General features: G+C 42.6%; 1 long non-coding RNA gene across 1 annotated transcript; it reads right to left on the bottom strand.

Moving 5' to 3' along the window:
- Nucleotides 1-135: 135 nt before the first annotated feature.
- LOC138283492 (uncharacterized) lies at nucleotides 136-27,276 on the bottom strand. The gene is made up of 3 exons (XR_011201272.1): nucleotides 27,190-27,276; nucleotides 8,624-8,728; nucleotides 136-220 (listed from the first exon to the last, which is right to left on the bottom strand). It is a non-coding gene; the product is annotated as an uncharacterized lncRNA (long non-coding RNA).
- Between the last annotated feature and the right edge of the window lie 484 nt (nucleotides 27,277-27,760).

Here is a 27,760-nt window from a genome sequence, read left to right as displayed (position 1 = left end):
TTAGTGCTGAACTGGAAGATAGCTGTACCTCTATGAACAAGAATAAGTGAGTCAAAAGGAATAATTAGCTTTTTCTTTTTATATCCTACTAAAATGACTTTCTTCTTAAAACGTTGTCCTGCACAGAAATACTTACAGACTGCTTACAGAGGTTAAAGAAGGAGGCGTAGTAGTTTGAGGAGTCTGTGGGGAATCCAAGTCTTCACCCTGGCCAGACACACTGTGCAAAGCCAAAACAAAACTTTATTAGTTTGGGGAAACACAAAATACAAAAAATATGCAGTCAGGAAACATTGTGATAAACACCTCTGACTTACTCTGCAGAGGCAGTATGGAGGATGGGTCAACACATTATACCTTGTAATATACTGATGTTATTAATTTAATTGTTATGAGGCATGTGGTACAAATGATGGTGAGAAATTTGACTGGTCTTCATGGTACTTCTGTATTCTTGCCAATGCATGATGTCCTTGCGTTCCGTCTGTCTTGTGCATACCACTCATTGTAGAAACATTCCAGACAATGATGCAGATTACATCTAGGCTTTATTGGTGAATGGCTAGCCCTCAAATTTGCCCACCTAGTGTATAACATTCAGGCTTTCCATGGAAGGTGCTGACAACCCTGCTTGTAGAAATACCCATGTCTTCACTGCAGCGAGGTATTGTCTTCTCTCCTGCTTCTCTCCTGGTTTGGTGTTAAGGTGTAGCAGTGCTGAGATATCCCATTTCAGTAGCAAATCTGGGTGCCAAGATGAGGGTCTTTAATGCCGGATCCACACAGCTCTTTTTATGACTGTGTGACTTAACTGTAACTCTCCAGAAGTAATTTCCGCCTATTATAGAAAGAAGATGTGTGAATCTGTCCCGAATATGAGCAATGACCTTGAGCTACTACTGCAGACCTGCCAACTAACAAGTACCGTCGTGTGTCACAGGCCAGGAGAGCTGTAATGGTTACATAAAGATGATTTTCAGGTCGTATGTAGCAGAGTCTCTGCTCTGTCACATCTATTGTTGGTTTGGTAACTTCCCCAGGACAAGGAGGCACCTTTGTGTCTGTGTTTTAAAGGCAGTGCTGGTGCTCCAAAACCTTACCCCTTCCAAGCCCTTCCTCTTTGGAGGCCCATCTCCACTCCTCCCAGTTGGATAACATGGTGGACATTATCTCAAGGCTGTCAGGTCAACTACTGTGGCACTTTGCCTTTACCCTCCTGCAGCTTTAAGAAACTTAAGGTACAATGTGGCAGTCAGACTGCTAAGATGTCTTGATGCAGACGCCTAACGTGTCCTTCAAGCTTCCATGTGAAGGCACATTTCACTGGAGTGCTACTTTCATAAATCTGGACCTGAGTTGGTTGCATGCAGGTATCTGCCTAGCATCAGAGTCAAGCCCTGCTTATGTATTACATGGACTGAAATTCCAATACGCCATATTCTGACCAGGGGGGTAGTTTGGTCAGTGTGATTGCGAGTGTTAGCTTCAGATTTCCTGACAATCACGCTGGCACATGATGTTACATTAGGGGTTATTACAACTTTGGAGGAGGTGTTAATCCGTCCCAAAAGTGACGGATACACCACCAGCCGTATTACGAGTTCCATAGGATATAATGAACTCGTAATACGGCTGGTGGTATATCCATCACTTTACCGTCACTTTTGGGACGGATTAACACCTCCTCCAAAGTTGTAATAACCCCCATTATATGACAAGCAAGTTGCACAGAGGGGTTTAAGAGGTAGTGGAAAGGGAGAGAAATGCTGATTGGTAGGTGTACTAAGTGAGAGAAAGCTCATTATTTTGTGAAATAACTAACATTTTTGAAGTCTTTCTAAACAGAGGAAGGGAGAGAGTGTGTGTTCGTTTTTTCCTCTGTGTGTAAAAACTCCTCGTGAAATCCAGCAGACAACTCACAATACACTACTGAAAGTACCTGCAGCCAACTATTAATCACAAAATACATTTTTAGGGGGGTGTCACAACACTGACCCCTCCTCCCCCCCTTTGAAGCCTCACCCCTGATTCTGACTGAGCTGCTGTTCCTGCACCCAGTTATCCAGGGTGCTGGAACATCGGACCCAGAAAACTCTTGCCTCTGTGCCTGTTGTTTTGGGAAGGGAGCCCTGGTAGAAATTAGCATTCCCTATCCTCCCCTACACCTCACCTCCCTCTACTTCCACCTCGCACTAAGCCATTACCCACTGTTGCTACGTCTCAAAAGCCTTCCACGCCAGGCTACAGGGCTCTCTGGGAGCCTGTCAGCTTAGTTCTGTTTATCTGCTATGAATGCAAGCAAAATGCACAGCTGAAGGAGGGGGAGAACAGGGAAGGTGATGGTGGTTGGTCAAGTATGGCAGGTAAGTTTTTTTTGTTTTTTAACTTTGGGAAAGAGATATATAATAAAATAATATGTATGGCTCCCCCCATTAATCCTCTGCCACTGCATAGCAGTTGAAAGCAGGGTAAGATGATTTGGGGGGCCATACATAACATCATTAATTTGATGGCACTCAGAACCCCTCAGTGAAAAACACCCCCATAATTCACTGTTACTCATATTTAATCTATCTATCCGTCTGTCTCTCTATCTATCTATCTATCCACACATACATACATATGGATATATATATACAGACACTCATGAGGGCTCTTGTACAATTTAATACTCTGTAAGTAATTAACTATGCGTATGCTGTGAAATGAGGCCTGCTCCTGAGGCGAGAACATGGAGATGTGGTGTATGTGGTGGTACCGACTATCAGAAGCTGCTTATTGTATGTGGGTGTGTGACCTTGCTGCTGAATGTGTGCACGTAGTGTGTGGGTCGCAATGATCTCACTGGTCCGATACTGCAGGGTTTATTTATTCCCAGGTGCTGTTTTACATCACTATTCTGGATTTCACAGCTCATAATGAAGAATAACAGACTAATCTTTCCCCTTTCCCACCTTTGTAAGCTGTAAAAATCATGTTTTAAAACGCAGGGATCAGTACAAAGTTTGTGCACTATTAGGGCCAGATGTAGCAATGTCAGAATTTGCGATTCTGAAATTGCGAGTCGGTGTGACTCGCAATTTCAGAATCGCAAATCCTGATCCAGAACGGTGTCTCAGACACCGTCTGCGACTCGCTATGGGGTCACAAAGACCCACCTCATTAATATTAATGAGGTGGGTCGCATTTTGCGACCCCATAGCGAGTCCCTGCACTCACAGGGATGGTGGCCTGCTGAAGTCAGCAGACCTCCATGTCTGTGACTGCTTTTTAAATAAAGCTGTTTTTTTTTTATTTTGCAGCCCGTTTTCCTTAAAGGAAAACGAGTTGCAAAATAAAAAAAATAACGAAACCGTTTGGTTAGCAAATAGGAAGGGAACACCCCTTCCTATTTGCGAGTCCCATTCACAATTTGTGAGTCGGTACCGACTCTCAAATTGTGAATGTGCATCGCAAAAGGCTTTTTGCATGGCGCAAACTGTGGTTTTCGCAGTTTGCACCATGCAAACAGCCTTCTACATCTGGCCCTTAGTTATCATGTAATTCCTGCTTTGTGTGCAAATCCCACTCATGTTCCTAAGCACTTGCTGTGGGACTCACAATGTGCAGAAAGGTGGAGCCTTGCAAGTGGTGTATGTGTTCAGTGAAATCTAACCTGCTGGCCAGACTGGTTCAGCAGGATGGTTACTAATGTCCTGCTCACTTCTCCTGCTGTTCGCTCCTCAACCAACTTGGTTGCACTTCCCCTGTCCTCATTTAGCACCTACTCTTGTTAGTTCGTCTGTTGGCATCTCTCGTTGCATTTCATTACAGTGCTGCTTTCACGAATGGAACCAGAGCTGGAATTTTCGTGAGAAGTGTGTCTTATTTTAGTGCATGGCATCGTAGGCCGCTCTCAACACTGGGAACAGGTGGAGTACTAACAATTTAAAACTATGCTGCCCGAAGGTCACATTTGGGAAAAACATTTGAGTCTGGATCATAAACGTTACTGCTCGCAGGCCCTTAGTGGGAGGACTCATCATACATAGGAACTAGAGGGTAAGCTTGCAAGACATGTGTGTTCATGTTAGCTGCCCCCTCTCTGCACTGTTGTTATCCAAGGATTATACATGGTTAACCATGGCAGACTATGCCTACACCGTGGTTTTAACGGTATGTGTCAGGGTAGCCCTATCTGTCTTCTTCCATGTGTAAGACTAACTACAAATGCAACACACACATGATCACCATCACACATAACCACACAAAGTATCTCACACATTCACATGGCACCACTTACAACACTGACAAACACCATCACACATATCAAGCACACCACACACATGCACCCACACACACCACACTGACAACACAGCATCGCCCAGATATCACACCATACATCACATGCCATCACACAATCAAGGCTTCTACAACCAAGAACCATCACACTTACACCATCTCACACACACCATTTCACACAATACACACAAATGCATAAAAACACATGCACCCATCACACTAACACATATTCAACATCACAAAGCATCGAGCACTCCTATTACAGTCCTCACTGACACACAGACACACACCACCACACCAAGGGCCATATTTACGAACACATTTTCCCATAGACACAGAATGGGCAAAACTGCTTGCTACATATGGCCCTAAGCACTCAAATAGGGAAACAGCCTAAACGACGACTCCTGAACAACGAGGTGTGTTGTCCACGAAAGCAAACAATGGTTTCGTGAACAATGACTCTGTTTTCTCTGCCTTAACCATGCATGTCCTGAACAACCAACATGCGTGGTTAAGACAGAGGAAAACAACTCAGGATCGGGAGAGGACACAGTCAGGTAAGTGGGGCTAGGGTAGGGTTGCGGGGTAGTTTTAGAGGCAGGGGTGGGGGGTCGGGGTAGTTTTAATTTTTAGGGGTGGGGTGGGGCGGGGTAATTTCCATTTTTAGGGGCAGGGGTGGGGGTCGCGGTAATATATGTTTTAGGGGTGGCAGTGGGGGGGGGGTCGCAGTAGTTTTAGGGGTAGGGTGGAGATTCGGGGTAGTTTTAGTTTTAGGGGCAGGGGTGCCAAGACAATGAAATCTGCCATTCCACTGAAGTTGACTTCATATTTTTCTAACTGTACAATTGGTGCTTGATATGCCAAATTTAACCTTCTTTGTGTCAGGGCCAACATTTTTTCATGGGTGCTATATGCCATGGGTGCCCCCTTATGTCAACAATTACATATATGCCAGTCCCAGAAACTGTGCTATTTATGTTATCCATGCAACATGGGTGACCCTAATGTCAAATTCCATCTCTAGTATGATAGGGCCAGCACTTTGTCATGTTTGTCCCTCCTATATGGCACTGCTGTCATCCTTTATGCCAAGAATCACCTCCAACATGTCAGTAGCATCATTTTGCCATAGGTATCCCATACCAAGAATTACCTCCAGTATGACTGCACCAGCCTTTTGACATGAATGTGCCATATATCAAGTACTATCTCTAATATGACAGGTCCCTCTCTGTCAATAATTGCCTCCAGTATGCCAACACTAGTATTTTGCCAAGGCCTAAGGCAAAGTCGCATGCATAACACCATATTCTCGCTCGTCCTAATTTACATTTACTGATTTACCCTTAATCTCGTTTGCTTACTCTTACTCAGTCATTCTCACTTGCACTAATTCATTCTCGCTCTCCTGCACCTAGCCTTACACTCACATTGTCACTCGTTCTTGAACTGATTAACTCAACCCTACTCGCTCACACTGACTTGTACTCACTCTTACTCTCACCCCATAATTCTCGCTCACCTTGACTCACCCATACTCACTGCCATTTAATCTAACGTATTTCCACGCCTATCAGTTTCATTCAAACACACATGCTCATGTACACACACGCTTACACATAGACACTCCCTCTCTCACACAAATACAGTCACTTGTAAGCACGCACACAAGATACATTTAAAAAACATTTTACTTACCTGATGCTTACGTTTTTATTACACTGATAGTAAATAATATACAACTATTCACTGATAACGTAATTAAAAATGAGCTGAAAATAAGGAGGGCGAAGCCATCTCTTTCTACCTGGCACTGATTTTGCCACCTCTGAGGGAAGGGGTTGCAAAGGCAGAGCCAGGGGTCACATGGAGCAAGCCAGGAGCCACAGCTGCAAACCCTAAATTACGTCCATGCGGATGGTGGTATTCTGGATTGAAATATTGGGGATTGGGATTCTGGTGAAGTAAGACTGAGGGAACTGGTGTTAGTGATATCCCTCGTTGTGACAGCATTACTACTTTCTTCCAATAAAAGTGGAATCTGCTCCAAATAGAGTGGCTTATTATAGCATTGTAAATTGTTGATCTATTTCGTAAACTATGTATTTGTTTTTTTAAACTGCTTGCAGGCAGTAGTAAATGTTTCTGTTTAACCTGGTCAGATACCCTTTTGGCTCATGTTGGCGCTATATGAAATTGCACATATTAAGCATAAATGAATAAATTAATTTGTCTTGAGAAAGCCTGCAGCTCATTGAGTTTTGATCTCATGGAGTGGCCACAGATTACTCCTGATTTCAGAGCGATTCACTGGTATCTACTGAAGGATAGGATTATAGGTGCAGGCATCTTTTCATAGGTACATTAATGTTTGCCATCATTACATGGGTTCTATTTGCACCTTTCATTGTGAAAGTTTGCTGGTGTAATGCTGGAGACAAAGGGGGACTGGCAGTCTCTGTTGTGGAACCATAATAGTGGAACATGGTGTTAACGAAGACATTAATTGCATTTCATGCAGAGTAGCACAGCTGAGTTTTTCGGTAGGCTTTCTTCACTGAGTACATCTTTGTGTTTTTTTTGTTTGCTTACATACAAAGAATACTTACCATCCATAAAACACTTAGGGGGTCATTCCGACCCCGGCGGGCGGCGGGCGCTGCCCGCCGGGCGGAAACCGCCAAAAGACCGCACAAGGTCAAATGACCGCAGCGGTCATTCTAACTTTCCCGCTGGGCCGGCGGGAAAGCCCCTGCAAAGAGGAAGCCGGCTCCGAATGGAGCCGGCGGATTTGCAGGGGTGCGACGGGTGCAGTGGCACCCGTCGCGATTTTCAGTGTCTGCAAAGCAGACACTGAAATCTTTGTGGGGCCCTGTTAGGGGGCCCCTGCACTGCCCATGCCAGAGGCATGGGCAGTGCAGGGGCCCCCAGGGGCCCCACGACACCCGTTCCCGCCAGCCTGGTTCTGGCGGTGTAACCCGCCAGAAACAGGCTGGCGGGAAGGGGGTCGGAATCCCCATGGCGGCGCTGGAGGATTCCCTGGGCCAGGGGTAAACCGGCGGGAAACCGCCGGTTCCCCTTTTCTGACCGCGGCTTTACCGTCGCGGTCAGAATGGCCCGGGAAGCACCGCCAGCCTGTTGGCGGTGCTTCCTCTGCCCTCCACCCTGGCGGTTTCAAACCGCCAGGGTCGGAATGAGGGCCTTAGTGCTTCTATCACTCTGTGTATTCATATCCAGAGCTTTTGAAATTTGTGTCCAGAGTCACAAGCGGCATTTTATAATATGAAAATAAATAGTACTTACGTACTAAAAAATTCAGGTTAAAAAATTATGGCCAGAGACCTCCACCTCTCTTGTTTTTTCTGTAAGGAGATCTCTACCACAGTCTCTGCACACATAGGTATTTGAATTTTTAGTAAATATATGAGGTAAATGGGTAGTGGTAAGAACATTAGGAATAATTACTACTAAATTGTAGGGATTTAGGGAAAATTATAGAGGGGTTTGGAGGGACACGCACGCCCATAAAAAAGTAAGAAAATTGCAATTCACAAAATACACTATTAAAGCTAATGCAAGCCTAAAATAGTCAAAACACGATTAAGTGTACTCGAGCTCAGACTTGTACTAAATCAAGCACCACACAAGGAAACCACTGGTACTGCAACACTCTCCCACCAAAATAGTGGTGACATAGAACTAAATAACATCCCATGGGAATTAAATGAAGGAAATGAGTTTAACATTTAACATCATGTGTATTTTATTTTAATTGCTAAGCCATTGTTTAAATGTACTAATGTATAGAGTGTTGAGTTATTATTTAATAATAAACTTAGTTTCTAAAAAATGAAACCTTTAAAGGTTTTTAAAAACAAAAAATATTTTACATTAATTAAATATACAATTTTTATTCACATTTACTAAATGTTAAATGAAAATTGTAAAAATATTTTTAATTATTTAAAAACATTATTTGCACATTACAATAATATATTTAAATTATGCAATTAATTCACATTTAATTTGATGTGTTAGTTTATTTGATTATTTCTGGGTAAATTATAAATATTTTAAATTAATACATTTATATTATTCATTAATACTGAAGTAATAACTTTACACTTGTACATTCTGCTGTAGCTGGCCCTTCAATTGAGAGGGTGGAGACATGTAAGTCTACACCTAGGTGCAAACCGCTATTTGCAAACGATGAAAAGCAGATATAGTGAAGAATTACTCCTAGGAATAGCAGTACATACACATGTGCGTAAATATACACATGTTCTTTGTAAATCGGCCCTTGATGCTTACTCAGCGATATTTTTCTAGCATTTACCTATGTCTGATGTGAGTATCCATGGGCTTGGAAAAGACTGGGGCAGTCATCTTTATCGATACGGAAGGCTCAACGGGTTCCAGCTCAAGAACAAACAATGACCCACTAAAAAAATAGAGCATAACAGTGTTAGTGACAAAAGTTACAACATATCAGACAACAAGATAGTAATGAATCACTCTGTCATTGTATCAATAGATTAGTCACATTTGGAATTCTTTCTTACTGCATTTTCAATTAACAAAATGTATTAAAAGTGCGTCACTGGCTCATTGCGGATGTGAGGATTAAATTCGAAGTCCTCTACAATGTCTACACAGTTTATTGCGGGAATACCTTAACTATTTACAGTCTCTAGTCCCTACTATTAGACAAACAGATTCTTTTGATCCATTACTGCACGCTTTTTCACCCAATGAGCCTTCAAATGGCAGAACCATCGAGGCTCATCTTTGTAGTCCAGGGTCCAAGGAAATGGAACGTTTCGAACCCAAACCCATCAACTTATGTTCAGTATTTTGTATATCTCCATGCAAATCCCACAGGCGTCCGTCCATAAAAGAGCTTCTTCTGTTGTGAGCTCAAAACTTTCAGACTGGCCATTTCAGGAGTTACTCAATGATCATGTCAGGGTAGTGATCCTTAATAGAAAGAACTTATTTGTATCTTATCCTGACTTCCTGACTTGTGACATCAGGATGTCAAAGGCTGTGCCGCTGCTAGCATGACACCCAAACTAAATTCCTTACCAGTTTATGATTCTCATTATCTACCGGCAATAACGTGCAGGAATTATCATCATGTGCCTTTAATTTGCTTTACACTGTGAAAGCAACTGAGAAGCCCTCCACCTGGGATTTTCTACTAGCGCTCTCTTACACGGGACTGTCTTCTCGGTCCTCTACTATCCCCACCACTGCACTCTCGGCAGGAACGTGACTCGAGCATGAAGCTGCACTCAATGTCCACCTGTCTGATGTGTCTGCCTTCCTGCCAGCTTAATACTGACCATAGTCTAGCCTTCTTCTTTCTCCACAGAGAAAGCGTGTTGGTGTTGACCTCCAGTGTGCACCCAATGTCAAAGTACTTACTGTTGTCAGGAGAGGAGTCATGAAGACATGGGTCAATGGTCAGTTTTGAGGCAGTGCGACAGGTGCGGCCACACTGGATGCTGACCTGAGGAGGGGACAATGGCTTCCGGGGGGCATTGGGGGGATGGTGAGGGGTGCTGTGTTTAGCAATAACTTACGATTTAAAAAACACCTGCCTATGTTTCCTGTGACTCCATCTTTCAGACAGCATAAAAATGGCAAGATAACTTTTGTGATTACTGTTCCTGCTAGAGAGAGATCTGAGTTGTGTCTAGTGGCAGTTTTGACTCATCATAAAGTAGCACAGTGGGTTAATGTGCCTGCTGTGAAGAACGCGTATCATGCAGATCACAGATTCATAAGATTCAACCCTAATATAGAACAGTCACTATTACGAATTGTCATCAAAGAGCTGCATGCAAGCTACATAAAATAAGTTGGGGATTTGTTTTTTCCCCAACCTTTCATTATCTGTTCCTAATGTTTCTAAAAAAGGGTTCATTTGGGTGCTTTAAACAAATGAAATGTGTGCGAGAGACTTTTGTCTGGCGCTAGTGAAGGAATCCGAGGAGTCGGTCATTTTGGGGGGTGCCAAAAATGAATGTTGCACCGAGTGCCACCAGTGCTAAAGACGGCCCTACATGGGGTTCAGTTGTTTTGCGGGCAAGATTTGAAAAACTAAGAAAATATGTTTCTGCAGGGTATGGCTTTCATTTCCTCCTTGGTTTTTAGTGCCAAGCAATCTTGTGTTCTTCTCATACCTCAGGAATAGATTTAGCAGAGAAGTAAGCACTATAGATCCAAGTAGCAGATAGTCCAGAGCCTAGTCAACTCCACTGCAAAGTGATATATGATTTAGCTGCATGTGGACATCCAGCACCAGTCAGTGAATGGTCAAATGAACACACACTTCACTTCAACTTCATTAGCCTAACATCTTATGGGTGCAACCTGTAGATACTGAGTACCTGGGCCCAAGACGAATTCAAGAAATATTAATTACTAGCTTCCTCTGGCCCCTTTTTCTTCCCTAGCTCATCTTTACCTGCTTAGGCGCAGATATCTCCAAGGCTCCACTGCTGGTTTAAACCTCACACTAACTATGTGAGGAAAGGCAAAGTAGTGACTTATTCAAGTAGTTACTTGATTATGGACTAAGATTCAGAAAGCTGTTAGACAAAGGGACAAGCATTCATTTACACGTTAAAGGAAGTAAAGAAAAAGAAGCAAACAAGGTGTCCTGTACTTCTTATCTTTAGGAGCACCTTTATTATTAAAGATATCTTGTAACAAACATGTAAGAATATCCTGAAGGCTCATCAAAATTTAAGAAAGTGTATTTTGTTAACATGCAGAAGCATTTCATACATCAGATTATATCACTGCGTTGAGAAGCATGTATTAAAAATGATAGTTTTCAAGAACAAACTTGGAAACATTCATGTTTACCTCACCATGACAACAGTGCCATTATTGAACCAATAGGCAAGTCGGGTGGGACCTAGGTTGTTATTATACATGGAACAACATTGCAATTTATTAAACTGAACACAAGAGAAGGGGTTGTACCGTGCATATTCTGAACTCATGTATTTCACGGTGCTTTGATACGTGATAATAATGAAAAATGAGACAAAGTGAAATAAAACAATTGCCTAGGATCATCAAATCTGATCAAGTGTGGAAGCCGCGATTGATCTCATGTTTTTTGCTTTCACGTTATGCAGTTCAGCCAGTAGATGGGCATCTCATTCCATCACGTGTTTCATATCAAAAGGTAATGTTTTGTCTTCAAATCTTAATGCATGAGTTAACAGCTTGGGTGGTGACAGCTCAGTTTAATTTGGGCTCATCGAAACAAGAGAGTCTCGAGCTTGGCCATAGCAAGGCATCCGACTTTAGCTTTGCACAAGCCTTCAGTGACTCGCCTGCTTCTATTACACAATAGCTTTTAAGCAGACAAAGGTATACACAGGATATGATTTGACTATCATCAAACAATTTGGTGAAGCTGAAGTATCAACACTTTAGTGCAATATTCCTTGTTTCAAGATTTTTTACTTTCTCACTACACATTATTCTAGTCAATGGACTCTGAGTCAGACTGTTCTCTCTCCCATGGGTAAAATCAAGTAATCACTTAGTTACAGCCATGCAGGATTGTCAATAGTGATTCCTTCAGTACATCATTGTGCGGTTACCAGCAGTAACGCAAAAAGGCTTTATCAATTGGGAATGCCTCTACATGGGTAATACATAACACCCATAGCTGCAATGTCCCTAGCACCAAAGTCGTAGTATAAGTATTAAGTCTTCTTAATGCCACAATTACTCAAATTTCAGATATAAATTTAGTTTGGAAATTCAAACATTTTCTCCCAATGTCTGTTAGCTTATAAGTTATGAAAAAACACACACTTCCATCTCCCTGTTCAGTTTTGGTATACATAAATTAATTCAACCAAGCCAAAGTTTATAATTTAGAAGTCTGAGCTGCACGCAGGAGAGCTACCAATAGCTCATGATATACTTGTTGGAGAAACCTAGACTAGCCAGTATTCTCTCTAATTGTTTTCTTGTGATAGATTCCTTAACATGTGCAAAATATATTCTTGTGTTCATTAAAATGACAATCTGAATTCTTACAGTGTGATTTTCATGAAAAAAAAATTGAAGGTATTTTCTTAGGGCATTGATAAAAATATTATCATGAATGTGTGAGCAATCCATATAATTGCACTGTGATAAACAGATCAACTGTAATTAAAGTTTTTAATTATTGTAAAGAATATCCAGTCTTGTGAAACAATTACAACATAATACCATTGCCAAGAAAGGTAATTAATCTATAGGAGCTTCAGGCCCTGCGGTACTCCTAAATAAAGACAGCCGGTGAATCCATGATGTAATGGCAGCAAGGTGTTCCTGTGTCAAGACTCGGGAACTGATTTAATTAGATTAACTAGATTTCTTTAAAATAGCACCTGTATATTTTTAGCCTTCTCCTTTTCTGGTGACCTTATAATTGTATTTCTAATACTCTTTAGAAACTAATTAGGAATGATGTACTCGATGACCAATATCGTGTTTCACCATGCTTACATTTCAACTATTGAGCCTGCCTTCAAAAAATTTAATCAAACTTGCAAAACATAATGGGAGTGATGCTTGCAAATAGTCTAACCACTGGCAAATATTCAGGCTATCATTCCAACCCATTGTTATTTTACCCACTATGCCACCTCATATTATACCTATCCATACGCAAGTCAGCCTTGGTCCTGTTATAATAAGAAAGGCCAAACTGCCAAGCCAGATCATCTCTAAATCGGAACATAACCAACACAAGACTGGTTTTAGACTACTTTTAACAAATTTATATCAGTCTTGCAAAATGGTGAATGTTTTCTATGGCTAGCTATAGACGACAAACCTATTGTGGCTACGGCTTTAACTATACTTAAAGGGGGCTTCTAGTCTCACACACTGGAGTATCGCTCTATTACCAAATGCTATTGGCTGTTTGGAGTACCGTTCCGCTTCCTGCATTGGGCTTGCATTGCCATGCATGTTGAACTAATTTATGTCTATTTTATGTCTCACTCATCACACATTAAATATTTTATGCCATACTTGCACACTATAGAGAAATCAGTCCTTGTTTTGTTTTTGTTTCCATTTCAGCAGGCTTTTTTAAAATGTTTCAGACAGAACACGCTTGACTTTAAGATCATCGTCCACATCAGACCACAAGATGGTTTCCCCTTGGATATGATGTTATCATTTTGTCACACCTTTTCATGTCGTATCATGCTACATGATGCTCACACCTCCTTCATTAACCAGTCTCTCTCTCTCTCTCTTTCTTCCGTCAGCTCTGTCTCTCTTGCATCATGGTTTACCATTTCTCTTTGACCTCTCTCTTCCCTGCTCCCGAACACCTCCCTATTTGCGTCGGTCCTTCCTCAGGTCACTCTCTTAGTTTGACATCCTGGATCCGTCACTCATTCCTGGTCTCTCCTGAGTAATGCCGGACTGGTCGTACTGGCATCAGGTGTTTTCCTGGTAGGCTGGAAGGGTGAAGGGGGCGTTTTTTTAACCTGGGGCTGATTTTGTAGCAGTGCAGTAGTTTTGAAAGCACTGCAGAGTTCCTTGTATTTCCAAAAGTTTTCAGACAACAATAGAAGTGGCAAGATAAGTGGTGATTAATGTACCTGCTGGAAAGAGAGTGGAGTTTTGCTAGTGGCAGTGTTGACTCATCCTAGGTAGCACAGAGGGTTAATATGCCTGCTGCAAAAAATGTGTCCTATTCAGATTACAAAACAGTATTTTATGTGTGAAAGTATCAGTGAGATACTGCTTTTGCACAGATATCATTTTGTTACTGTGCAGTTCATAAATTACAATCATAGTCTAGCACAGTGAGATGACATGCCAACTGCATGGCACAGGTTATAAAGTTAAGTTCTTCCTAGTCTTTAAATATCCTAATTTTGCAAAAAAAAAGTGTTTATTTGGCTAGAAATAAATTATTACTAGTAAAGTCAACCCTAACCACTGTTGTGTTCTGAATCCTGAGTTTATGCTTCCCCAGACCAAGCACTCTTAAAAATGCTTAGCAGTACAGACAGCATGTGAATCCTATATCTCATAGCCACCTTTGTCTTATGTAACATTTCTATACACTGATTTATTCATACATGATTATTTGTCTCTGTATGTGTGTATGTGTGATGTGCAGTGCCCCAACGGTGTATGCTGGTAAAAGAGGTGCTATAAACAAATGAAATAAATGTGAGAGAGGGTCTGTGGAGAGATTAGAGGCACTGGTAAAGGGTTACAATGAGGGAATCATAGAAGATCCCCAATAAAGATTGAGATAGCCTGGTGGTCTGTAAGGTCATCATTTACTGTGCTTTAAAAACGAATACAATTAAATATATAATGAAAATGTGTTGCAGAATGCACAGTTTTTCCCCATTTTTTCCATATTTTCTTGAGTGGGGCGACCCCCCCCCCCCAAACAGCCTCATTGTAGTTGTCAGGCTCACGTGCTATGTACCCTTTGGGGGCTGGTCTGGCAAACTTTGCCAGGGCTGCTTTGCATTCCCAGTCTGGCCTAGCAGCTCCCCTCCTCTCTCTCTCTCTCTCCAAACTGCTGCTCTGATTTTTTTTTTTTTCTCCAGTGGCTTTGCCCATCCTCTTTCTGTGTTACAGGAAATCTGAGAAGGCCTTTTTATATTATTTGGAGTTTACACATTTGAACTTTGTGTTGTGTTTGAGTGTGCATGTGTGTGTGTGTGTGCGTTAATGTGTGTGTCTGTATACATAAATATATGTATTACCTAGTGGTGGTCGCCACTAGGTTGTTATAGTTAGGACCTCTATCAAAAAGCATTCTTTTTTTTGCCACTAACTTTGGCGCCATTTGATGAATCTTCACGAAATTTTCCCCAAAATAAATGCCACTCATTTTGGCAGCTGCCTGGTAAATTTCGGGGGTGATCTGTCAACTGCGGGTAGAGAAAAAAGTGTGGTCCCAAAATACTTTTTTCCCATGCATTTTTCCATACGGATTTTGAACAAGAATAGCGCCTGAACCACTGGACGGAATTACACCAAATTTGGCAGAAAGGTAGCTCTTGTTCCAGAAAGCGCCATTTTTGTTATTTGGTGTAAATCTGTTCAGTAGTTTTTGAGAAGTTAAATCAAATACAAATTTGTATATATAGGGACACGAAGGCTCCATGAACCTTCCCATTCTCGTGCTAAGAGCTGATTGGCTGACAAAACCTCAACAAGGAAGTGTTGGCAGCCATTTTGAGGTATGTGTTCAATTGAGTCCAAGAAAAAAAGATTAAAGAAAAGAAAAGGGGCCAGGGTCGGTATACCTTGACCCCTCAGCTTTGGGTCTGGGGTCCCAGAGTGACCCCCACCCCCTCAAAAGCACCCCCTCAAGAGCAAAAAAGCATTTTGGGGGGGAATTTTGGGCAGGAGTTGCTGTGGATCTGGTGCTTGTTTTGTAAACAGCCCTCAGGTGGGACAGGTCACGGGGCCATTACATTTTGAATGTGGGGGGGGCCATGTGTTCCCTCACGGCCTCAGGTACCGCCACCTCCCCGGGGCCAACAGTATTAAATGCAGCCACTTGAAGCCCCAGGGACAGTCACCTCCAAAGGCAAATGAGTATTATATGCGGGGGTTGCCACTCCCCCCCCCACCCTTCCCCCACAGCCCTGGGGACCGCTACCTTCCCAGTGCTAAATTTAAATAAGATAGGGGGTTTGTTTTAGACCCCCTGCCCCGGGGATCATCATCTCCCCGGGGATAATTGAAATTTTGGAGGGGGCCCCATGGCCATCCTCATGGAGCCAATAATGGCCCTAGGGGCTGCCACCCCCCAAGGCCAGCTCCTGCTATGTCCCTTGGTGCCCACCTCTGGGAAATAGATGTTTGCTCCGACTTGGCAATCTCTCGTTGTCTGTATTGGAGTTAATGATTGGTAGGAAGTGAATTTGCCTTTCTTTTTACTGTTCTTGATGGTTTGAATTCACATTGGATGTTCCGTGAACATCTATTCCATTGTATTGAACGTACTGGTTAGTTAAAAGTCCCTCAAAAAAGGTCCCATGTCACTTCTTCTGGTAATGATAAAAATACTGTTATGGCTTTGAGGCGCCTCCTTGTCACATCTTTGGTCTGCACAGACCTTTAAGCCGCAGACCGTGCTATTTAACTGACACCTATGTCACCTATGTCACAGAGGTATAACTTCGCACTAGGTTACCAGTGAAGTATTTTGCATTCTCTCTGACGGAAATGCTGCAGCATCTGTAGTATGTATGCGGTTACATTTTTGCAGTGATTGGAATCCTTGTGGTAGATAGGCTGTCCTCAACTGTAGTAATCATGCATGCCTGACACACAGACCTGGACTATGATTACTCCCAACCCATGGCTGTGCTTAATTTGTGAAAGAATGAGTTCTGGTCCCCTAAGCTCTGCTCAGAAGCCCACGGCCGGCGCTTTTAAATATTGGTGCAACGAACACCAAGGCTGAACAGTCTTCAATCCACCAGTGCCTCTGTAATGACACTCCTTGCCTTTTTATCTCTATCTTGCAGGTTTCTACTGTCTCCCCTTGTGATGTTATTTCCATCTTCCACTTCCTCCATCTTCCAACTTCGTGTGTTTTTTTCCTCTCTTGCTATCAGGAAATGTCTGATGAGGAAAAATAAGGGCTGGTCCCCAAGAATGAGTGGTGGTGACCCCCCCACCGACAACCATGGGTGCAAACTAATAATAAAAAAGAGCTATACTTTGAGAGCAGTTGACTCCTCAGTCATTCTGTACTCTTGATAGCTACACCCTGTAGGAAGCTGGCTCTTTATGTGATATAGCAATAACTAGATATACCGTGTGAAGGACCCAGGGGTTCCCTAGTGAGTGGACAGGGCTTACTATGCAATCCTGGAGTGCTCTATAAGGCAGTAGTGTGGTTGAACAGCCTTTAGGCCTAACACATAGGTATTCAAGACATCTACAAATACATACAATAATCAATAAATAAAAAGCACGACTCAAGAAGGATATCCACACCAATTTATAAAAATAGTAAGCATCCTTTTATACGTTTAGGCATCAGCGAGAAATCGTTCAGGTGAGTACGTTCTTAAATATAAATTTAACAGCTGCAGGATGAGTTGACTTTGGCGCAGGGGTGAAACCACAATGGACTCAGACTCTGGAGGGCTGGGTGACGTTGTTGGTACCGGTGACCCACTTCAACTCAGTGCAGTGGTGCCTTCGGGTGTCAGGTTTTGGCAGTTCAGAAGGTCTCAGAGTCCTTCCTTTGGAGTTTGGAGGAGAACAAGTCTGTTGTTCACAGGAGGTCTTGAGTCTATATCAAAGGTAGGCAGTCTTCCCAGGTTTCTGGAGCCATCAGCTGCAGGTCTAGTTGACTTTGGCTCAGTTTTCAATGAGGGACGCAGACAGGCCGGTGGGATTGGTACCAGGTCAGCCGCTTTTTCTCTCCTCTCTGCTTTTGTGGCTCTTCAGTGTCCTTGGTCTTCTTAGGTCATCATGCTCTGCTTCTCTGGTACCAGGGGTTCCCCATAATCCTGAATTTAGGGGTGTAAGGGGCGTATAGGGTAGTGGCCAATGGGCTACTGACCCTTGGGGTTACTATGCCCCCTATATGACCAATTCCTGTGGAAAGTGGGATTAACCCTGCCCCAGAGCTCCTAAATCTGCCAACACCAAGATGGCACATTTTTAAAAGTTGTGTCCACTTCAGGCAGTGCACTTTAGGGGTGGGACCGGACACACCTCCCTGAGTACTACATTTGCTCACCTGTCCAGGTGCCAAATTGGCCCTGGGGCAGGGGGGTTGGCATCTCCCTTGCGAGGGAAGCCAGATCTGCAGACCAAGGCCGGTGAGCTTCTTTGAAGCCCCCTGCCTTGGAATGCAGAGCTGCAGGTCATCATGTTGGGTGGGATGTGTAATCTCCTCTCCCAGAGCAGGCTTGGTTTATGACCACACTGAGAGCAAAGGCTGTCACCCTTTGGGGGGTCAGACACTTGTCTGGTGGTGGCAGCTTAGCTGAAACTAGTCAGTCCGCACATGTGTAGTTGATAGGGTTTCAAGGGGCACCTCTAAGGTGCCCTCTGGGTGCATATATTGATAAATACATCACTGGCATCAGTGAGGGCTTATTAATATGAGATGTTTGATAACAAACATCCCTAGTTTCACCAAAGCTATCATGTAGCTGTGGAACTCGTAATGACCAGTTTCCAGCACATGTAGTTAAAATGGCTCCCTGTTCACTCACTATGTCTAAGAATCAGCAAAGACATAGAAGGGGCATATCTGCAGATATGTTCTCACATGAAATATAATGCACCCTGCCTTAGGGTTGTAAGGCCTGCTGTAGGGGTGACTTACATATATGTTATGCAGTGTTTAGGGGACATGGCACATAGCTGTGCAATGACAGTCTGTGTGCGCTAGGTGAGGGGTCCCTGAGGGGCCCACAATACATGCTGCAGCCCTTGGGGACCCGCTTTGGTACCTAGGTACCAGGGGTACCATTTACTAGGGACTTACAGGGGGCCAATTGACCTGCCAATTGGGGAACCATTGTACAGTTTTAGTTAAAGGAATCTGGCACTGGTGACCTGGTTAGCAGGAACCCACTGCACTTTCAGTCAAAATTGCATCATGTACCAGGCAAAAAGTGAGGGTGCCCATCTGAATAAGGGGCACTTTCTGACACACCTGCACTCTGAAGGGTACTTTTATGAAGCTCAAGAAGTATATCTACCCACTTTAGCAACACAATTTAACAACGGAGTACATTTTGACTCATAATCAGATATGTAATTACATCAAGCCTGGCTTCCTACACACACATCATTGTTTATTGTCTAGATCATCATCTAATTTCTCATCAGTACAACCTCTACATATTCAGAGGTCCTCTGCAGTGTTGGATTGCAGTAAGGCTTTACATCACAGTTCACATTTCGGCCAGCATCTTGCAGCCATGGGAACATCACTCTCCTGTTTGCTAGCAGAGACCCAGTACCACAATTTTGTAGCTCATGTTCCCTTTTTTAAATCTCAGTACAGTCCCAAGGTACAGTGCATTGGTTAAAGCCACCTTATAACCTACAGCTTTCCTATTCCAAATATAGTAACCATTCTGCATGTCGAAATCATTGCATCCTGGGCAACTTCTGGGGAGGGGGCAATTTCATATTGCAACACCTGTTGCAGTGGCTGAACTGGAACCCACTCCGTGTGAAACATGCAGCTTTAGTCAATCTTGTTTAAAGGAGAAACTAATCTTTATGGACATTATAATGCTTTCAAGACTCTTCAAATTACCTAAAAGACTCACATGCGCATGTCTTCCATGAACATACAGCCAACCTCAACTTATGAGGTTACTCCAGCTCTGTAAACAGTGTACAAAAGCACTGTAGACTCCATACCAGGGGTTCTGCAGCAAACTGGACTACCTTCAAGCACATTCTTTGATGCCCTTTCCCGTTCCATGAACATTAGAGATACCACATGGGAACCATCCCGAAGCCATCTCCACAGGGTTCCTGAACTGATATTTTAATTTCATGTACTTATGACATTCCAGTAGTATCTTCTTCCCTCTTGGGTGTATGGTCTATCCATCTTGATAAATGCTGGAGCGGGAATGCTAGATAGCAACTCTACAGATCAGGGACTCCCAGAACCTACTTTCATAGGCCATTATTAGAGTTTGTATTTTGACTGGGTGTTGCTCCTGTCCATATCAGTGAGGACAACATATGATCTAATTCTTTAAAGAGACACCTCAGCTGTGGGCAAAAGAATCCCTGAACTATGTAGTGGCACAAGGGGTGAACCACCACCTTGATCAGTGCAATTTTTCCAGTCATGTAGAGTAGGATTTTAGTCCAGAAGGGTGTCAATTCACACATTATTTTTATTGCTTGGTCTGCATTCAAATAAGTATATGATCCCTGGTCAAGAGCTACTCACACTCCAAGATATCTCAGGTTTGTAGATTGCCACTACAGCCCCAGGTCTGGAAGAGTGCTCCCTGACCATGAATTGGTCTGTTTCATTTGAAGACCAGAAAGGCCTCCATATTTATCCAACATTGGCTTTGGTTGGTCAAGAAAATCTCACAAATATAAAAGTATAAGATACATGCAAAAACACCACCTAGGTAAATTTACTACTATAATACCCCACTGGCTAGGGGTTCCCTGATTAATGCAAACAAAAAGCTATGTCTCGTACCGCTCTCCAATATACAACTCTCAAGTAGCCACAACAAGATTTAATCCTGCCACAGAAGTCAATTTCCAACATGTTAAATGACACATTTTCTTTCAATTGCATCAGTATGTTTAGGTTTGATACATTATAGACTGTCATGAGTTTTAATAGTTATATTTTATTAGGCATTGCTAACATAACCCAATATGTTATAGCACACTGCTACATCATCTAATAATGCACCAGTGGAAATGCAAAGATGATGGAACATTATCTGTGTGCCTGCAAACATGAACCAACAATAAGGAAATATGTATTTTTGATATTTAATCACTCAAATCACTGAGCTATCTTCATGCACTTTTCTCATTGAAAATGTGGTTGGTCAGATATTAACAAATATTAGTGATCCTGCTGCATTGACTAACCATAAATAGTATGGTTACTGAATCTGTGTAAAAGTGTGAAAGGGTTATTTGTGCAGCATCTAGAATCGTTTTTCTTCGGCTAGTGTAGAATCCAGAGAATTCCAACTTCCTGAGGAGAAAGGATCCAGGTAGAGTTTCCAAAACCTGAGATACCATAGCTTTTCGTTTGGTCACACTTGTGCATTTGTGACCAAATAAACAACAAAATATTATTACAAGACTACCTTCCACGTGAATGGTGTCAATGTGACTGTCTACGACTGTAATAGCAAAGACTCAAAAGGTAATGTGAGGAATGCTCGGTTTGTCTAACCACTGGCCATCCATGGTAGCAGTTCTTTCGCCCACTGTGCCATCTCAGATTAGACCCGGCCATATGTAACTTAGCCTTGAGCCTGCTCCAATAGGAACAGTCCAGCCTGAGCTGCCAAACCAAGTCCTCTCTGAACCAGAATACAAGCAACCCAAGGCCGTTTTTGCACTAATAACCACCGGCCTCCAATCAGCAGCCGCCTTTTTATACTCATGTTTGCGGCCTTATTTGCTTTTCTGAGATCATAGATTAACACAAGCAAAGACGAACTAGGCAAAGCTGGCTTCCGGACATGCACGCATTGATAGATGCCAGTAGCACATAAAGAAACCAAATTGCCATTGCAAGGGCTAGAAGTCCAGAAAAGCAGTAAAACACAGCACCCTCTGGCATAAAGTACATCTTCCAGTCAGAACTTGCTTCATACGGGAGAAGGGTGCACCTTGACATGCCACAAAACTGAACATGGTTTATAAAAATATGTAAATATCGTTACAGCTCATGATGGGAGGGGACGGGACGTTGTCAATAATTATCATTCTTACTGACCTAAGCACGTGTGACGTTTTCAAAGCATGAGTAATCAGACATCCCGGCATGACTGAATCGAAACAAGATCACACCCTCCCAGAGGCGTGCTTTCAGCCTAGCAGTTTTGGCAGCTAAAGTGGGTCGCTTTGGTTCACATACCAGCGCATTCAGTAGCTCATACAGATGTGTTTCTAAATAACCTAATCACATTGACTTCTTAAGAACTGCATTTCTCCTGTTTACTGCGGGCGATCAAGCAAAGAAATAGCCGCTTTTTTTTATTCCATTTTTATTTATGAATATCAGTTTAATTTTCACTTTTATACAGCACCTTTCTAAAAGTTCAGGGAGTGTGAAAATGGGACATAACGTGATGTGATACTCTAGACAACTTACTTTTGTAATTCAAATACAACGTTCCAGGCTTTTGGAGGTAAAGGAACATATGTTTACAATTTTAAATAAATGATACTGGAATTGCCATTGCCTAAATAATACCTGCCTTTCATAGGAATCCAATTATTAATAATAAATTATCACTTTTCATAAGCAGAAATGTCTCTGTCCCCAACATGTGTATGCCAATGTGAAGAATCAATCTTAAAGGAACCAGGATACTCATTGACATTTACAATTTTCCATTTATAAAGCAAAAAAAACTGGCATCAGATAGGCAGAAGCATAATGTAAAAATACTTGGCTTCTGTAATATTACATTTGGCATGCTGCTTCAAAGTCACACTGCAATGCAGTGCCAGTGCACCCTCATTTCAGCAGAAAAACTGCACCATTGTGATAGCCAATCCCTAGTGATATCAAGGGCTCGACATTGAGGGACTTGTGACTTGGAGACAAAGCAGTGGGAAGGACAGACACTTCTGACACGTGCTTGAGGTCAGCGAATGCCACCGCTCTACTGACCAGGTAGGATAGATCCCTGCGAGAGTCTACACACACCTAGCAAGATCTACGCATCTAGACATGAAGCACTCTTGGATGTCATGAACGTGTGACTGTTCATCTCATATCACTTAATAAATGCAGCAGCCAATATGACGGATCGTCTCTTATTGGGCTATTCATTGGCATCGCCATGACAAAATCTTCACAAGTACAACTCACAAGCTGGGTGCACATCAGAAAGTTGTGGATCTGTGTTTTTCTAGCACCTTCCTTATTGGCATCTCAAGTGGTGCACACAATGAATTAAGAGGCAGGCACATTCAAAGGAGTGGGTCTCAAAAGGAAAGAACAGTTCTCAATGCTATAGTGCAAATTAATCCCAAGGAAAAGCTACACCCTGCAGCTCGTTCGACCATATTTTGACATTATAAGCAAAATCAGTCACAGAAATCCATGTAGTACTGGAGGCAGAAGGACAAAACAAAAGGCAAAGGAGAAACTACCACCTAGCAGCAGCAGGAGTATCGATGGTCAACATGCAACGATTGCTCATTCCAGTGGTGCTGGAACAATTTTCAGAGTGGGGGTGCTGCCACCAGTGTTATATCCTTGAAGTCCCAGAGACCATGAAAAATCCAAGTGTCACAAAAAGGACAAGCATAGCAAATGTGTCATGCCCATTCAGCAGGAGAGTGACAAGGGAGTAGTATGTACCTGGTGGTGCATTGTGGAGCACAATGTTGCAAAATACTACTAAAGAATGGTGCAGTACTGCACTTTATTTACACGCAACATATTTTGCATTGAAATAGCCACTACCTTTGTATAAACAAGTAGTTTTACTGATACCACTATACAGCGCACAAATGGTGGTGTGTGGAAGGCGATTTGGAAGGGATATTTATCATTTGAGCATCACCAAGTGTCTTGATTTGTTTTGATCCCATTCAAATATTTGTTTCCATCACACTTCAGAAATAAAAAAGAAAGTGACTCATTTGTGCTTTCCTAACTGGTGCTATATGTTGTACTCTCCTAACTACAAGTTTAATATTAGAAAAAAAATAACAGCCTACAGCTTTTCCTTTGACACCAGTCAAATTGTCACATAGTTCAAAATAAAAAATCCTCTCACTTTGCAGTCAAAGAAAGAAGAGTAAACACTAGTTTCCATATTAAAAGAATTAGCAGCAAATTGTGTGTGAAGACAGAGCCTAACATTTGACCTCTAGGACTAGATAAAATATAAAGGCATCTTTATTGCTTATTCAGCTTCTGAAGTTCAGCGTGGTTATTCTGGGGGTGCTGCAACACCCACGGACCCATGGATGCCAATTCACTAAAATGCCAGGGGTAGCAGAAAGTGACATCATACACCCTTTGACCTTTGCTTTCACTTGCGCAAACACCCATGCTTACGCATACACCCACATTCACACGCTGTCTCTCACATGAACACATTCTCACCCACAAGCATGCACACAATATACATTTGAAAGCATTTTTTAGGGTCAAGCCTGCGTTGCATGCGCTCTCGCATGCGTATCGCAGCGAAACGCTTTAGTATTTAGAAAAGGGCTCGGAGCCCTGTCAACTTCATATCAGTGTTTTTTATTGGTTCGTGGGCTTGCCTAATAAAATCTGCTTGCTTTCATTTGTCGAAGGCACGAATTCGTCATGCCTTTTCCAGTGGCTAGCCCTCCTCGAGCGCAGCGACCAAGTACAGAAAACATGCGAGGCTCGCTGTTTTCCATCGGGCTCGTGGACTTCTTTTTCTCTAATTTACGAGCGTGATCTCGCTTGGCAGAAGTCGCGCGCTTTACATAGTTAATTTCACTTTTTTGGGTTATGTACACAAATGCACTTTAGCCCGATAGGTGAAAAGTCGGGTTATGAGTTTACAACGCGATCAACTCTAACATGAGCAAACGCGAGACCCGTTGCATTGTAAATGCTTGTTTTTACTTACCTCAGGTACCAGGGAAGGTCAAACTCCAGCTAATTGTACTTCATTTTTTATTACACTAATAGTGAATAATGTAATATTATTCACTATTAGTATAACAAATACATGTCAGAAAACAAGGAGTGTGGAGCTCCAACTGAGCTGCCCCTGTGTTCCTGGCACTGATTTTGCCACCTCTGAGGTCAGGGGTCGCAAAGGAAGTGCAGGGATCGCAAGGGGCAAGCTGCACGGACCCCTACTTCCGGCGCGTATGGCTTAATCTCCCTCTCCCAATCATCAAGCACCCAAGCAGGAGAGGGCATCATGGGCCACCATCGAGCAACCCAAGAGATCACAAAAGAGGAATAGGTACAGAAGGTCTGATGATTCCTCTCTAGAATTCAAACATCCTCTGCCAAGCATTTTACCTACGAATAACGAAATATTGTTCGCTTTTCACAAACTCAAATTATTACATATTATTAAAACATATACATTTTACAGAGCACAACAGTATATCATTCGTTTATAATTCAAAATCCCTGAGAAGCATTATATTTTGGGTATTGAGTACTGGAGACACTACATAGCAAAGTAATCGCGGATTTTCTCAACTGACCCAGTGGCCTAGCCTGAATAAATGGAGAAAGGAGGTGTTAAAATGGACTGAGTTTGAAAGTACTGTGTTACAAATGGATACAAACAGAGGGAACTGGACTTTACAAGAGCGTTGGTTTCAATTATGATTTATTCCCCAGAAATGTAACACAACAGGGTTGGCCTACCCATTTTAGTGGATGTAAAAAAGGTAGTCTACATACTACTATACCTGTATAAGAGAGAATTGACCAGCTGATTAACGGAGTTGCCATTTCAGTGAAAATATTGTATGGGCCTAACAGTATACCACAGGTTTATGTGAGGTTGTTTTGAATGTTTTCAAGGAGCACATTTAAGAAATGATTGTATGGACGTGATATGTTAAAAGCACCTGCATGTAAAATCAGCAACAATAACACATAGGTCAAAGACAATATTTCATAAACTTGTGGAACCCAGTGTAATAGATGCAGATATATAGATAGATAGATGTTAAGTTCATTTTCAGGGAATGACGAGGCAGACCATGGGACGCTCTTGTGCATAGGTGATATTTCAGCCAGCAGAAATAAGATGTTGTGTTAATGCAGTACGAAAGGGTTTTGAGGCCATACATTACCAGGACCACACAGACGGGACAGAAACAACCCAATGAAAGGATAAGCAGCAGAATCCTTGCGTGGTAATGGACTTGGATAAGTATATACTGGTGGGTTGAGGCAGCGAGAATGAGGATATAAGATATCAACGCATTATAAAGGCGGGGTGATCGCAGAAGGTTGGGGGAAGAATTGATGAAGAGCCGTTTCAGAAATAACAGAAGGAAGATCTTCACAGAAGGCTCATGAAAATGAGCCGCTGTCCTTGACAGCCTTGACGTGGGCACAATCAATAACAATTTCAAGAGGCTTAAGACAGACGCAAGGGAGTAAGGAACCCCAGAGGCAACACTGGGTCACTAGGTAGACCACCCGGAGGTGTTGGTCATTATTTCCCGTGCATATCTATGGATGCAAGAAGAGCCAGTCCCAACTAGGAGGGCCACAGACGCTGGCATGTTATGTATTACTGAACTCGTTAGCAAACGCCTTACTTTCTCTTAGACTTCGAGGTTCGTGAAACCTTCTCCCCCTGGCATGCCACCATGCCTCAGTCACGTTCTGACTAATTGGAGGCAACAATAAAATTAACTGATTTGTAAATCATCTTATGCAGAAATTTCTTGTCGAAAACGGAACGCAGACAGAGCGAAACCTTGACGGATAAAATAAGAAAAGGCCTATAATTTGTTTTGTTTAACTCGCTCCAGAAGGCAGTAGAGGTTTGTGGGATTTCTTGGTATATGTAATACTTTTTTTATTACGCTTTTCTCTTTCTCTATTCCACTAGGCAGACATTTTTCCCTGAATTCTTGCAGTGATATAGGTTTTGTTATGAAATACTTAAACTGCGTTATCCATTAAGAATAACTGTAATTTCTGCTAAAGGAACAGGGCTTTCTCTGGTACCCAACGCTTACTGCTGCCTGGATGAGTTCCTTCCTGCTACAAGAACACCCAAGTCCACGATGTCCAGCAGATGCACTGGGCATGCAAGAGATCAACAAGATGCGGGTCACTGACAGTTGCATTTCCATCGTACTCAGTGACTTGTAAAAGCCTTATGTAGGACTTCCACACGTGGATGTACCCTTCCATCAATGTATGGGCTACTTATCTTGGCAAGGGTCTCTCTGAGTTTATGCACCTAGTACATGTCTTGGCACATAGGTGGGTAGGGAAGGTCACAAACGTTTACAAAATTGTGCTGATCATTATACCATTGCCACTGGAGCTCATGATACACCTCAAACCTGCTGGGATATAAATCTGTAGCTCTCAGGTTTTAAAATTAGGCCCTGAGGACCAACAAGGTGGCAAAACTCCGTCCTCCCATCAACCACCCACGACAGCGCATTTGTTCTTACCTTTTCTTCAGTCCACTGTCTGTGAACTTGTTTATCCTGGGAGGCGTTCCCGGCATCATTCTTTCTTTGACAATAAGCGGAGACCCTTCGCTGTGAGGCTTGCTCATGTTTCTGCTGAACAACAGACAGACAAGTGTATCAAGCACTGAAAACAAGCTGCACATTTTATATACAATGATAATGCATTTCAGGCATGAATGTGGCGAGTGGTGCTGGACCTCAACATTTTAAACAGGTGCAGCACAAGGCTGGGATTGCACAGCATTTGATGCACAGCTGTTTAAGCTGCTGCCGCCTCCCTCAAGTAACAATGATCTACTTGGTAATGACTAGTTCTCAAAATTTGGAAAACCAAAGAATCAACAAAAATTGCAGGTATCTGAGTACAGCAGCATGGCCATCAGGATGCCAACATGGAATATGACCAAAGTGAGAATGATGTCATGGCTCACATATTCTTTAGCTCATCCACCTTTAAATTTTGCTCAGTGTGTTAAGCACCCGCTCCATGTATCTATCTGTGACCCACAGATCCCCCATGCCCGTGCTCTGTAAGTGATGAAAGATTGTA

This window comes from Pleurodeles waltl, chromosome 3_1, assembly GCF_031143425.1.
Source record: "Pleurodeles waltl isolate 20211129_DDA chromosome 3_1, aPleWal1.hap1.20221129, whole genome shotgun sequence".
Classification (NCBI taxonomy): domain Eukaryota; kingdom Metazoa; phylum Chordata; class Amphibia; order Caudata; family Salamandridae; genus Pleurodeles; species Pleurodeles waltl.
This window is presented reverse-complemented; position numbering and strand designations above follow the sequence as displayed.